Genomic DNA, 15,441 nt, shown 5'->3' with positions numbered 1-15,441 from the left:
CAGCATGAGTAAGAGGTTGTACAGAATGTGGCATGATGTCAATGGACCAAAGTGTAAGGGGAAAACTGTACTAGACTAGATTGCACACTCTCAGTAATATATCTGGGGTCCTGTGTGGTTTTATGAGTAATTAGAATCCATGTAATAAACACACTTACCCTCCCACCATCTTTATTTTATCAGTGACCCCTCCCTCTCTGTTTGTTTTCAGTCCAGCAGTGACACTGACGGGTTTAAAAACTCCAGCAGCACTGCTGTGTCTGATCCACTCGCACCAGCACAACACACCGCGACACACCTCCACATCAGTGTCACTGATCACACCTATAGGGGTTCTGAACAACAGCTGAACTATTGTCTATAATTGTAGAAATGCAAAAGGCTCCTGTGGACAGCGGAGCTCGAAGAATGGAGAGTGAGTTCAGAAACAGGAAGGGTTTTTAATGTTGCGGCTAATTGGTGTATATTACTAACATTTCCCTGGTAGTGTTTATGTTCTCTGTAGTGTGACTTGGCTCGGTGTGTGTGTATAAACCGGACTTCAGCAGAAGGTCTGGTGATACCTGAGCCTGCCTGGACTGGACAGAACCAGAGAAACACACAGAGCTGTGGAAAACAACGCGGCTCACGGTAAACACACAGCGAGGAACGCTCACAACAGCAGCTGTGTAAAGTTCCCTCTGCAGGGTAACAGCTATTTATAACAGTCCAGCTCTGAGAGAATGGAGAGAACCTGCAGGAGGAGAGAGAGATTCCTCCCTCCGTCAGGTTCCTCCACACACAACCAGACCTTCTGCTTCAGCGCTGTAAACACACACCGCACCTCACACCACAGCCTGAGATGCCATGTTATATAACTGGAATATTTACAGTCAGCTGGCCACTTTATTAGAAACATCCCTCCTTCTGACTCCAGCTGTCTGCATTTACCTTAACATTACATTAACTCATTGGTACTCTCTCTCTCTCTCTCTCTCTCTCTCTCTCTCACACACACACACACACACACACGCACACACACACACATACACACACACACAAATACATGCACATATACACACACACACAAACATAAAAGCACATGCACATAAAAGCATGCACTCACACAAACACTAAAATACACAAACAAAAATACACAAACACATGCACATGAACACACACACACACACACACTATCACAAACACTAACACTAAAAGACACACACACATACACAAATAAAAAGACACAAACAAGCACACTAACACACAAACACTATAAACACACAAACACATGCACATGAACACACACACACACACACACACTATCACATAAACACTAACACTAAAAGATACACTCACATACACAAATAAAATGACACAAACACAAGCACACTAACACACAAACACACACACACTATCACATAAACACTAACACTAAAAGACACACACACATACAGAAACAAAAACACACAAACACAAGCACACTAACACACAAATACTATAAACACACAAACAAACACATGCACATGAACACACACACACACACTAACTCTAAAACACACACACACATAAACACACACAAACTCTTGCAAAAAACAGATGCACACAAAAAAACACACACACACACCTATAACCACACACATGCACACACATGCACATAAACAAACACACCATCACACTAACACTAAAAGACAGACACACAAACAATTAACACACATACTAACACACAAATACACAAACACACATACTTATAAACACACACACAGCCACACACACACACATAAACCCTACTGCTAAAAAACACCCATAAACAAAAACAACATACATATAAGCTCACTCAAACACACACACACAAGAACACAACAGGCATACAAAAACATACACACGCAATCTAGTATCTGTGAATTGTGGGGACATGACATATACTTCCATTTTAATTTGTGGAAACCCCAACTTTAACCATAGCTCTAACCCTAAAACCTAATCTTAATTCCAAACACAACACTAAACCTTCCTGTAAATCTGTGTTTTGTGCTTGGGTACTGCTATCACTAACATCTAGCCCTAACACTGACCCACTGATACACTGCTCAGAGCCTGTTTCTCCTCGCCTTGGCTCCTGTTTCCCTGAAATGTCTGAATATTCATCTCTGCGCTGAGTTTGTACACACTGAGGGTTTATTGTACACACACACCTCAGCCAGCATCACACACAGGTACCAGGATTTCAGTAAGTGTGTGAGAGGTGGCGGGGAAGGGACAAACACTTCTGTATTGTGCATCTATTATAGAGTGAGAGTGCTTGTTTGAAATAGACATAGGTTTGGATGCAGAAAATACAGTTTATTCCTCATCTGTGGTCAGTTGTAATACAGTGGTCAGTCAGAGTATGTGCTGGGCATTACTATGGGTCAAGTCTGAAATAGCCTTCCACATATCCTCCGTCGAGCTAGGCCTGTACACACACAGAGGGGCAGAGGATTAGACTTTTATTATTTGTAAATACACAATTTCACCTAAATACATGTACTTCAGTAAATTCCACTAGTTACTGCCCACTGTAAGGGTCATATATTACAGTACCGTGCCCCAGAACCATGACCGTAGTGATTTCTCCTGTTTACGCTGAACACAAACACACCAGGGTCCAGTGCTGACTCATGTTCCCCTGATTGTGAAAGCCAAACCTCCTCATTGTGTTAAACCCCACAGGGAAACTCTCACTGGGTCACTCTCCCTCTGTGTTTGTGTAGCACGCAGGGTCATGGGAACTGACCGGAGGAGAGAAAATATCCTCAGACGGTCAAAGGATGGTCAGATTACGCGCAACAAGGCAGCAATCAAATCAGGACGGCAACAGCTGGGTAAAAACGGGGAAAAGAGAAAAATCTGTTAGCCAATGGCTGAGGCTAAATCCTTACCAAGTTCACTACATAGGAAGGAAATAAAATGGGACGTTCTGAAGCAGCGCAGGTGAGCTTTAGCCACCAGGTCCAATGCCAAGCATGAGCTAGAGGGCTATAAAAGCGGCTAATGGGAAAATACAAGGTGTTTTCTCTGGGTCAGCACGTGATTGCTCTGGGTGGGTAGATGATTCCTCTGGGTCAGCACGTGATTCCTCTGGGTCGTTAGATGATTCCTCTGGGTCAGCACGTGATTCCTCTGGGCGGGTAGATGATTCCTCTGGGTCAGCATGTGATTCCTCTGGGTCGTTAGATGATTCCTCTGGGTCAGCAGGTGATTCCTCTGGGTGGGCAGATGATTCCTCTGGGTCAGCACGTGATTCCTCTGGGTCGGTAGATGATTCCTCTGGGTCAGCACGTGATTCCTCTGGGTCGTTAGATGATTCCTCTGGGTCAGCACGTGATTCCTCTGGGTGGGTAGATGATTCCTCTGGGTCAGCATGTGATTCCTCTGGGTCGTTAGATGATTCCTCTGGGTCAGCACGTGATTCCTCTGGGTGGGCAGATGATTACTCTGGGTCAGCACGTGATTCCTCTGGGTCGGTAGATGATTCCTCTGGGTCAGCACGTGATTCCTCTGAGTGGGTAGATGATTCCTCTGGGTGGGCAGATGATTCTTCCTGGCGGGCAAAGGATTCATCTGGGTTGGCATATGACTCCTCTGGGTAGGCGATGATTCTTCTTGGTGGGCAAAGGATTCCTCTGGTTTGGCACATGACTCCTCTGGGTCAGCAGACGATTCCTCTGGGTCAGCACGTGATTCCTCTGGGTGGGTAGATAATTCCTCTGGGTCAGCACAAGATTCCTCGGGGTGGGTAGATGATTCCTCTGGGTCAGCATGTGATTCCTCTGGTGCAGCATGTGATTCCTCTGGTGCAGCACGTGATTCCTTTGGGTGAGCAGATGATACTTCTTGGCAGGCAAAGGATTCCTCTGGGTTGGCACATGACTCCTCTGGGTGGGCAGATGAATCCTCTGGGTTGGCACATGACTCCTCTGGGTGGGCAGATGAATCCTCTTGGTGGGTAGATGAATCCTCTTGGTGGGCAGATGAATCCTTTGGGTGGGCAGATGAATCCTCTGGGTCAGCAGATGAATCCTCTGGGTCGGCAGATGACTCCTCTGGACGGGCAGATGAATCTTGGGATGGGCAGATGAATCCTTGGGGTGGGCAGATGAATCCTCTGGGTCAGCAAATGAATCCTCTGGGCCGGCAGATGAATCCTTGTGGTGGGCAGATGAATCCTCGTGGTGGGCAGATGACTCGTCTGGACGGGCAGATGAATCCTCAGGATGAGCAGATGAGTCCTCTGGGCCGGCAGATGACTCCTCTTAGTGGGCAGATGAATCCTTGGGGTGGGCAGATGAATCCTCGGGGTTCTTTGAGTTTCTTCTTTGAGTGCAGCCAAGGTGAAAGCTTTAGAGACTCATGCTCTAATTCTTTGTGTTTAGACGGCTCCTGTGGTGGTCTCCCAGGTACTGGACAGAGGGCCATTGTCCTCTGGCATGCGTCCTGTGTGACGGAGATTACTTCACGTCCAGGAACAAGAGCCAGCCTGGGCATAGATTGCAGCATATTATTCCAGCAACAGTGGCTTATCACACCTCGGGCCCCTGGTATTTCGTAACCGGTTTTGTTTTGGTGTGACGCAGTTCTCAGGGCTGTTTCAGGTACGCTGAAAACACCTCAGTGTCCAGTTGTTTTCAATGAGGTCAGTAATGCTCACTTACACTCTGGCATGTACTCCACACCTCCCTCCATTAGGAAATATGAAGAAAGCAGCCTTGTTTAAAGACATCAGCTTCTCAACAACACTGACCAACACTGTTTCCAAATGTTTCAGGACAGCCATATGTTTAGCATACACTTAGATACACTTCTGGGAAGGTAAACACCACTCCAGCCCATTCTAAAAGAACTGGCCTCCAGAGAACATAGTTCCACTACTCCATGGACATACGCCAGGGGGCTTTATGCATCTCCTGCCAAGGCTTGGAACCGATCAACGAACCTAGGCTCATGTGGAGCTGCTCCATTTAATCTGATCTTATTCTCTGGAGATTATCCAAGATTGGAGAGAGTTTTACAACACTCAGAAGGCCACCACTTCTTTGTGTGAGGGTGTTAAAGTGTCCCACATAATAAGGAAAAAAAAACATTATATTTTGTTAGCCACATTAGCATTTTCATCATAGGATTTAATTGAAAACTGTTAGCACCTTACACTTCAATGCATATATCTGCTCCTCTGACCAAAGAGAGTTATTCATTCACAGATCATATACAGGTGCTGGTCATAAAATTATTTCAGTAATTCCATTCAAAAGGTGAAACGTGTATATTATACTCATTCATTACACACAGACTGATATTTCAAGTGTTTATTTCTTTTGATTTGATGACTGTAACTGACAACCAAAGAAAACCCTAAATTTAGTATCTCAGGCTGACTAGACAGTTGTCCAAAAGATGACTATTGACACCTTACACAAGCAGGGCAAGACACAAAAAGTCATTGTAAAGAGGCTAGCTGTTCACAGAGCTCTGTGTCCAAGCACATTAACAGAGAGAAGAAGGGAAGGAAAAGATGTGGTAGAAAAAAGTGTACAAGCAATAGGGATAACCACACCCTGGAGAGGACTGTGAAACAAAACCCATTCAAAAATGTGGGGGAGATTCACAAAAACTGGACTGCAGCTGGAGTCAGTGCTTCAAGAACCACCACCACACAGACGTATGTAAGACATGTGTTTCAGCTGTCGCATTCCTTGTGTCAAGCCACTCTTGAACAAGAGACTGTATCAGTAGCGTCTCATCTCAGCTAAAGACAAAAAGGACTGGAATGCTGCTGATTTGTCCAAAGTTATGTTCTCTGATCAAAGTAAATTTTGCACTTCCTTTGGAAATCAAGGTGCCAGAGTCTGGAGGAAGAGAGGAGAGTCACAGAATCCACGTTGCTTGAGGTCCAGTGTAAAGTTTCCACAGTCAGTGATGGTTTGGGGTGCCATGTCATCTTCTGGTGTTGGTCCACTGTGTTTTCTGAGGTCCAAGGTCAATGCAGCCGTCTACCAGGAAGTTTTAGAGCACTTCATGCTTCCTGTTGCTGACCAACATTATGGAGATGCAGATTTAATTTTCCAACAGAACTTGGCACCTGCACAGAGTGCCAAAGCTACCAGTACCTGGTTTAAGGACCATAGTCTCCCTGTTCTTAATTGGCCAGTAAACTCACCTGACCTTAACCCCATAGAAAATCTATGGGATATTGTGAAGAGGAAGATGCAATACACCAGACCCAACAATGCAGAAGTACTGAAGGCCACTATCAGAGCAACCTGGGCTCTCATATAACACCTGAGCAGAGCACTCCAGGCCACGCCACATTGCTGCAGTAATTCAGGCAAAAGGAGCCCCCAACTAAGTATTGAGTGCTGTACATGCTCATACTTTTTAGTCGGCCAGCATTTCTAAAAATCATTTTGTTTGTATTGATCTCAAGTAATATTCTAATTTTCTGAGATACTGAACTTAAGGTTTTCATTAGTTGTCAGTTACAGTCATCAAATTAAAAGAAATAAACACTTGGAATATATCAGTCTGTGTGTAATGAATGAGTATAATATACAAGTTTCACTTTTTAAATGGAACTACTGAAATAAATCAACTTTTTCATGATATTCTAATTTTATGACCAGCACCTGCACAAGCTCGTATTATTATAAACTCGTACTCGTATTATTTCACTTGTGTTTTATTTTAGTGTGTAAGAGTCTAAAGACACAAGCCACATATTCCTTTGTTTCAGTGTTTTCTCTACATTTCCAGGTAAATAATCTGATCCCTCTGTCTGTGCACACTGAGAGTGGAACAGAGTTTTAGAGAATAATGATTTATCACGACTAGATTTGTCTCTAAGTTTAATAAAGTCGTTTCTTGTGTGAATATGTGTGTGATCAGTGAGAGATGAGAGATGATTCAGCGAAGCCAAGACCAGATCCCAAATGTTTCTCTACACCCTGCGTAGGGCACAGTGTCAGTCATAAAAAGTCAGGGTCTACGCAAATTATGTTTAGTGCACTATGAGCTTCACATTTTCATGTAAAATTAGTGTCTAATTACTGTCTGGGTGCAGTATTATTAGTTTTATTATCTGTGATGTTCACTATCTAATCAAATCAAATCAAATTTATTTATATAGCGCTTTTCACAACTGATGTTGTCACAAAGCAGCTTCACAGAATTCCAGTAAGGCAAAGATTTGACATGAAATGTAAAAAAAAATGTAAAACCCTCAAGTGAGCAAGCCAGGGGCGACAGTGGCAAGGAAAAACTCCCCCAGCTGAGGAAGAAACCTTGGGAGGAACCAAGGCTCACAAGGGGTGACCCATCCTCCTCTGGTCAATCTACTGGTGATGATAGTTAGTAGTACGTGAGAACTTCAGTGTAGGGACAGCTTCAAGGCACTTGGTGGTTGCTGGAGCGTGGGCAGCTGGTCTGAAGTGTGGAGGAGGGTCTCGACAGTCATCCATCAGTGTCCAGACAGACAGGTGGGCAGTCGTTTACTCGGAAAGATGTAAAGGGATGGAATTAGTTTTGAACTGTTTGGTGTTTGTAAAGTCGAAAATGTGAACATTTCCAGAGTGTGGCTAATGACTCCGGCAGATCTGACTATGACAGCTTTAACTAAAAGGAGAGAACCAGAAGGACACACAGACACGGGAGCATCCTGAAACACTGGCATCCCTCCGCTCCACCGTCAACAAACCTGAGTGATCGCGAGAAGCGGCGGGACGACAGCACCAGCGTCTCAGTTTACTATATAGGGACTATGTAGGGACTATGGCGCTTTTTTGAGCCCAAGCTCATCTACTGACTAACACAAAGGAACAGGGCTCTGTTTACAAATGTGACACAGATAAATGGGGTTCATACTTTTATCTGTTTCATTTTAACGCCTAAATGAGGACCACATGCAATTCAGCCACTTTTTAGAAGTGGAGTCTACAAACATTTGGCTTTTTAAAGTGTGTCTGCTCCGAAGTGGACGCTGGGTGCTATCCTGGGGTCAGCTGCTGATGAGTGTGTGCAGCTCACACACAAACCCTTCATTCATCAGTGTAGTTCTCAGGCTTATATAACCCCTAATACACACACACACACACACACACTGCACTCCTGTGACCCCTGCATCAAAAGAAATCCTGCATCCTCACAGATCCTCTGCTGATTTAACTGATCACTCCAGGCTCTGCCCACAAATGCAACCTGAGACAATCTAATACTTGCCTCTGCTACAGAGGAAAAGAATCATGCTCAATGCCAAGCATGGGCTAGAAGTGTCTGAGCCTCTCTGGAACTGATCAGTGCAGCAGCGGAAAGGTGTTCTCTGGAGATATGAGGGCACCGTTCAACACCTTTGAGATGACCTGGAGTGGTAATCAGGATCATCGAATATCAATGCCCGATTTCACCAATGATTTTGATACCGAATGCCATCAAATCCTCACAGCAATGGTCCAACGCCTAGTGTAAAACCCTCACAAAAGAGCAGGATTCCAGAAGAACTGCTACATAAGAAAGTGTCCATAAATGTGTGGACACTAAGGGAATGAATGAACGGAGTCTCTGCTCGGCAGCGCTGACTTTGCTGGACTTTCCAGGACAGTTCTCCTCCGAGCTCGTTCCCCTGACCTCTGCTCTCTGGATTACGCTCTTAATCACCATGAGCTTCCGTCATCACTTCTGCTTCAGTCCAACCTCTACAGGAATAATGACTGAACTGACCTGCTCCAGACCTGTTCAAAGACACCAGGATTACCTTCCCCATGTATTCCAGCTCTCAGTGCGCCTTCCTCTGCCAACATCTCGCTTTAAATAATCACCTGAGGAACTCTGGAACCCCTTACAGTTTATTTTTATTATCTTTTGTATTTAAAGGATGTAACACAAACTTTAATTCCAGAAAAAATGGGACACTGCAAAATATAAACGATGAGACAAATCAAGGCCTTGCATATTTCAGTAAGACAAGGTTTATACGCATTCTGCTTCCAACTTTTGGTTGCTGCAATCTAATTAAAAACGTAAAAATATGTTTAAAAATATCAACTATGCTCTCTCTCTGTTTCCTCATTTGAAATGTAGTTTTTTTTATTATAAAAAAATTATGGGGTTTAAATGGTTTGCTCATGACTGCATTTGGTATTTATTTACATTTCGCAGAACCTTTGTGGGAATAGTGTGTGTAAATTGAAGTGTATGTTTTATCATTTGGGCACTGACGATGCTCATTGTTGCATCTGTGAGTGGAATACAGTGGATACGGCAATATTTAGCCATATTAGTTATTCATTCATCAATTATCTGTAAGCGCTTATCCAGGGCGCTAGTCCTTCACAGGGCAACACAGACACACACACTCACACCTACGGTCACTTTTGAGTCGTCAATCCACCTACCAACGTGTGTTTTTGGACTGTGGGAGGAAACCGGAGCACCCGGAGGAAACCCACGCAGACACAGGGAGAACACACCACACTCCTCACAGACAGTCACCCGGAGGAAACCCACGCAGACACAGGGAGAACACACCACACTCCTCACAGACAGTCACCCGGAGGAAACCCACGCAGACACAGGGAGAACACACCACACTCCTCACAGACAGTCACCCGGAGGAAACCCACGCAGACACAGGGAGAACACACCACACTCCTCACAGACAGTCACCTGGAGGAAACCCACGCAGACACAGGGAGAACACACCACACTCCTCACAGACAGTCACCCGGAGGAAACCCATACAGACACAGGGAGAACACACTACACTCCTCACAGACAGTCACCTGGAGGAAACCCATACAGACACAGGAAGAACACACTACACTCCTCACAGACAGTCACCTGGAGGAAACCCCTGCAGACACAGGGAGAACACACTACACTCCTCACAAACAGTCACCTGGAGGAAACCCCTGCAGACACACGGAGAACACACTACACTCCTCACAGACAGTCACCTGGAGGAAACCCCTGCAGACACAGGGAGAACACACCACACTCCTCACAGACAGTCACCCGGAGGAAACCCACGCAGACACAGGGAGAACACAGCAACTCCTCACAGACAGTCACCCGGAGCGGGAATCGAACCCACAACCTCCAGGCCCCAGGAGCTGTGTGATTGCGACACTATCTGCTGCGCCACCATGCCGACCATATTAGTCATTCATTCATTCATTCATTCATTATCTGTAACCGCTTATCCAGTTCAGGGTTGCGGCCATATTCGTCTGGTTCTCATATTCATTTAGCCTCATAGGAGGCAGATCTGGACGGCAGGCAGGTAGTCAAGCGCACTCAGTCTGTGTCTATGAAGCCACACTGATGTAGCACATTCAGAATGGAATTGCCCTGCTGAAATAACCATGGACTTCCCGGTAAATTATACCATCCTGATGGCAGCTGTCCTTCACACTGTGTGAAAATGTCACGATGAATGGACCAATAGAAATGCTCCAAAATGATTTGGAGTAAAATCTTTTTAAATTGACTTCCATTGAAAGTAAAGAAGGTTTTTTGCTTCTCCTATAAAGTTACTATTTTGCAGATGCAGGTTTTTCATTGGACAGCGATGATATCCAAGTCACACATACTGTGGTCGTTGATGCAACCCCCACCCCTTCATCCCAGTAAAATGAGAGATGTTAGCATTTTCAACTTTTGCTCAGAACAGTCTTGATGGTCCCTCTGACTGAACTGTGGACTCATCTGACCACAGCCCACTCGTCCACTGTGTTTCACCTGAGGGAAGGATTCATTGTTGGGTTCAGTTGTCAGTACAGACCTGTAATCTCCACAGACAAACACGAGCATTAAGGTGAGAGGGTACTGAACAGATTACTTACCTGAAACCTGGCAGTGGACTAGGATGCAGCCTTAGCCACAAGTCAATCTGTGAAACTTCTGCCCTGTTAGAGCTGCCCCAGTAATGAAATAGAAGCTTTTAAGAGCAACTACAGCTTAGTCACAGAGTTTGTTCTGCCAAGTGCTGAAGTGTTTATGGAGTGAAAATCACATCCTTCACCACAGAGCTCCAAACTGTCTCGGGAAAAACATTAGCAAGAAGTGTGCACTGAGAGCTTCATAAACGGCTTTCCACGAGCAGCAGCAGACAGGCCTAAGATCACCATGCTTTGGAAATTGTCCACAGGTGTGTGTGTGTGTGTGTGTGTGAGAGAGAGAGAGAGAGAGAGAGAGAGAGAGAGAGACTGAGTTAGGGTGTGAATTTGTCCACAGGTGTGTGTGTGTGTGTGTGTGTGTGTGTGTGAGTGAGAGAGAGAGTGACTGAGTTAGGGTGTGAATTTGTCCACAGGTGTGTGTGTGTGTGTGTGTGTGTGTGTGTGTGTGAGTGAGAGAGAGAGTGACTGAGTTAGGGTGTGAATTTGTCCACAGGTGTGTGTGTGTGAGTGAGAGAGAGAGAGACTGAGTTAGGGTGTGAATTTGTCCACAGGTGTGTGTGTGTGTGTGAGTGAGAGAGAGGGAGAGAGAGAGACTGAGTTAGGGAGTGAATTTGTCCACAGGTGTGTGTGTGTGTGTGTGTGTGAGAGAGAGAGAGAGAGAGAGAGAGAGAGAGAGAGACTGAGTTATGGAGTGAATTTGTCCACAGGTGTGTGTGTGTGAGTGAGAGAGAGAGAGAGAGACTGAGTTATGGAGTGAATTTGTCCACAGGTGTGTGTGTGTGTGTGTGTGTGAGAGAGAGAGAGAGAGAGAGAGACTGAGTTTGGGAGTGAATTTGTCCACAGGTGTGTGTGTGTGAGTGAGAGAGAGAGAGAGAGACTGAGTTAGGGTGTGAATTTGTCCACAGGTGTGTGTGTGTGTGTGAGAGAGAGAGAGAGAGAGAGACTGAGTTTGGGAGTGAATTTGTCCACAGGTGTGTGTGTGTGTGTGAGAGAGAGAGAGAGAGAGAGAGAGAGAGAGAGAGAGAGACTGAGTTTGGGAGTGAATTTGTCCACAGGTGTGTGTGTGTGTGTGTGAGAGAGAGAGAGAGAGAGAGAGAGAGAGAGAGAGAGAGAGAGAGAGAGAGAGAGACTGAGTTTGGGAGTGAATTTGTCCACAGGTGTGTGTGTGTGTGTGTGTGTGTGTGAGAGAGAGAGAGAGAGAGAGAGAGAGAGAGAGAGAGACTGAGTTATGGAGTGAATTTGTCCACAGGTGTGTGTGTGTGAGTGAGAGAGAGAGAGAGAGACTGAGTTATGGAGTGAATTTGTCCACAGGTGTGTGTGTGTGTGTGTGTGTGAGAGAGAGAGAGAGAGAGAGAGACTGAGTTTGGGAGTGAATTTGTCCACAGGTGTGTGTGTGTGAGTGAGAGAGAGAGAGAGAGACTGAGTTAGGGTGTGAATTTGTCCACAGGTGTGTGTGTGTGTGTGAGAGAGAGAGAGAGAGAGAGAGACTGAGTTTGGGAGTGAATTTGTCCACAGGTGTGTGTGTGTGTGTGAGAGAGAGAGAGAGAGAGAGAGAGAGAGACTGAGTTTGGGAGTGAATTTGTCCACAGGTGTGTGTGTGTGTGTGTGAGAGAGAGAGAGAGAGAGAGAGAGAGAGAGAGAGAGAGAGAGAGAGAGAGAGAGAGACTGAGTTTGGGAGTGAATTTGTCCACAGGTGTGTGTGTGTGTGTGTGTGTGTGTGTGTGTGTGTGAGTAAGTGACTGTGTGAGTGAGTGATGCCCTGTGATGAACTAGCCTGTCCAGGCGGATTCTCTGGATGTACAGTGACCCTGATCAAAATGAAGTGGTTACAGAAGATGAATGAATGAATGAATGAATGAATGAACATATTGGACAGGTCTCAGCAGTCAGTAAAGCACTGTACCCCTAAAACTACCAGCACAGGTTCATAGCTTGTTTTTAATGAAACATATTTTACTGAAAACAGTATAGGTCTTAATTTTTTTTCTGAATAAAATAATAATTATTTTTTAAAGGCTTCATACAAAATAAGTCAGTTGTGTGCTTTAAGAACGGACAGCAGACACATTAGTAAGAATTATACAAATGCAGCTGAATGTTTCAAACAACACAGACCCTTCAAGACTGAGTGTGGGATGACAATAACAGTCTCTCTCTCTCTCTCTGTGGGATGTATTGTTACTCGGCTGATGTATTCTGAGTCACTCTCCACAAGGCTCTCCATATTACACCCACCAACACACACCGAGTCCCAAACCAAGGGCAGCAGAGTGTTCTGATGTTCAGAGAGGGATATCAACACATAAAACACATTTATTAAACTGTTAAATGTCATTAAAGCAGCACTGACAAAGTGTCAGAAACGATGAGGACACAGTGAAAACCAACAGCTGTGCGTTTAGTCGGATAAGACGGTGCATGGACATCACCTGAAGCCTTACTGCCCCCTACTGGCAGAACTAATAAGGACAGTCTCTATCAGAGCTGAGGAATTGTTTCAGTCATTAAAATGCCATAAAGTATGGGTATCTACTAGAATGGTGCAGAATATCAAAGTCAAACTTATGAATGTAATATAAAACAGTGTGAAAAGATACATCTGTGCTGTGAGTGTTTAACATTTAAATAAGTGAAGAAGTAAGTGCTGAGGGTTATTAGGGGTTCAATTAGTTCTAAAGTGTTTTTGTGTAATATATGACTGTAATTAGGGCGGCACTGTGGAGCAGCAGGTAGTATCTCTGTCACAGCTCCTGGGTCCTGGAAGTTGTGGGTTAGAGTCCCTCTCTGGGTCTGTGAGGAGTGTGGTGTGTTCTCCCTGTGTCTGTGTGGGTTTCCTCCAGGTGACTGTCTGTGAGGAGTGTGGTGTGTTCTCTCTGTGTCTGTGTGGGTTTCCTCCGGGTGACTGTTTGTGAGGAGTGTGCTGTGTTCTCCATGTGTCTGCGTGGGTTTCCTCCAGGTGACTGTCTGTGAGGAGTGTGGTGTGTTCTCCCTGTGTCTGTGTGGGTTTCCTCCAGGTGACTGTCTGTGAGGAGTGTGGTGTGTTCTCCCTGTGTCTGTGTGGGTTTCCTCCGGGTGACTGTTTGTGAGGAGTGTGCTGTGTTCTCCATGTGTCTGCGTGGGTTTCCTCCAGGTGACTGTCTGTGAGGAGTGTGGTGTGTTCTCCCTGTGTCTGTGTGGGTTTCCTCCGAGTGACTGTCTGTGAGGAGTGTGGTGTGTTCTCCCTGTGTCTGTGTGGGTTTCCTCCGGGTGACTGTTTGTGAGGAGTGTGCTGTGTTCTCCCTGTGTCTGCGTGGGTTTCCTCCAGGTGACTGTCTGTGAGGAGTGTGGTGTGTTCTCCCTGTGTCTTCGTGGGTTTCCTCCAGGTGACTGCCTGTGAGGAGTATGGTGTGTTCTTCCTGTGTCTGCGTGGGTTTCCTCCAGGTGACTGTCTGTGAGGAGTATGGTGTGTTCTTCCTGTGTCTGCGTGGGTTTCCTCCAGGTGACTGTCTGTGAGGAGTGTGGTGTGTTCTCCCTGTGTCTGCGTGGGTTTCCTCCAGGTGACTGCCTGTGAGGAGTATGGTGTGTTCTTCCTGTATCTGCGTGGGTTTCCTCCAGGTGACTGTCTGTGAGGAGTGTGGTGTGTTCTCCCTGTGTCTGTGTGGGTTTCCTCCGGGTGACTGTCTGTGAGGAGTGTGGTGTGTTCTCCCTGTGTCTGTGTGGGTTTCCTCCAGGTGACTGCCTGTGAGGAGTATGGTGTGTTCTTCCTGTGTCTGCGTGGGTTTCCTCCAGGTGACTGTCTGTGAGGAGTGTGGTGTGTTCTCCCTGTGTCTGTGTGGGTTTCCTCCGGGTGACTGTCTGTGAGGAGTGTGGTGTGTTCTCCCTGTGTCTGTGTGGGTTTCCTCCGGGTGACTGTTTGTGAGGAGTGTGCTGTGTTCTCCCTGTGTCTGCGTGGGTTTCCTCCGGGTGACTGTCTGTGAGGAGTGTGGTGTGTTCTCCCTGTGTCTTCGTGGGTTTCCTCCAGGTGACTGCCTGTGAGGAGTATGGTGTGTTCTTCCTGTGTCTGTGTGGGTTTCCTCCGGGTGACTGTCTGTGAGGAGTGTGGTGTGTTCTCCCTGTGTCTGTGTGGGTTTCCTCCGGGTGACTGTTTGTGAGGAGTGTGCTGTGTTCTCCCTGTGTCTGCGTGGGTTTCCTCCAGGTGACTGTCTGTGAGGAGTGTGGTGTGTTCTCCCTGTGTCTGCGTGGGTTTCCTCCAGGTGACTGCCTGTGAGGAGTATGGTGTGTTCTTCCTGTGTCTGCGTGGGTTTCCTCCAGGTGACTGTCTGTGAGGAGTGTGGTGTGTTCTCCCTGTGTCTGCGTGGGTTTCCTCTGGGTGCTCCGGTTTCCTCCCATGCTCAAATAACACATATTGGTAGGTGGCTTGGTAACTCAAAAGTGTCCGTGAGTGTGTGGTGTCCTGTGAAGGACTGGCGCCCCCTCCAGTGTGTGTTCCCGCCTTGCGCCCATTTAAGTATTCATTCATGATCACAGTCGCAAACATTAAAATCCCCACTTTTAAATT

General features: G+C 46.1%; 1 long non-coding RNA gene across 1 annotated transcript; it reads right to left on the bottom strand.

Moving 5' to 3' along the window:
* Positions 1-2,285: 2,285 nt before the first annotated feature.
* LOC136699124 (uncharacterized) lies at positions 2,286-11,098 on the bottom strand. The gene is made up of 3 exons (XR_010803613.1): positions 10,851-11,098; positions 2,563-2,839; positions 2,286-2,434 (listed from the first exon to the last, which is right to left on the bottom strand). It is a non-coding gene; the product is annotated as an uncharacterized lncRNA (long non-coding RNA).
* Positions 11,099-15,441: the final 4,343 nt, after the last annotated feature.

Source organism: Hoplias malabaricus, chromosome 6, assembly GCF_029633855.1.
Source record: "Hoplias malabaricus isolate fHopMal1 chromosome 6, fHopMal1.hap1, whole genome shotgun sequence".
Lineage (NCBI taxonomy): Eukaryota > Metazoa > Chordata > Actinopteri > Characiformes > Erythrinidae > Hoplias > Hoplias malabaricus.
This window is presented reverse-complemented; position numbering and strand designations above follow the sequence as displayed.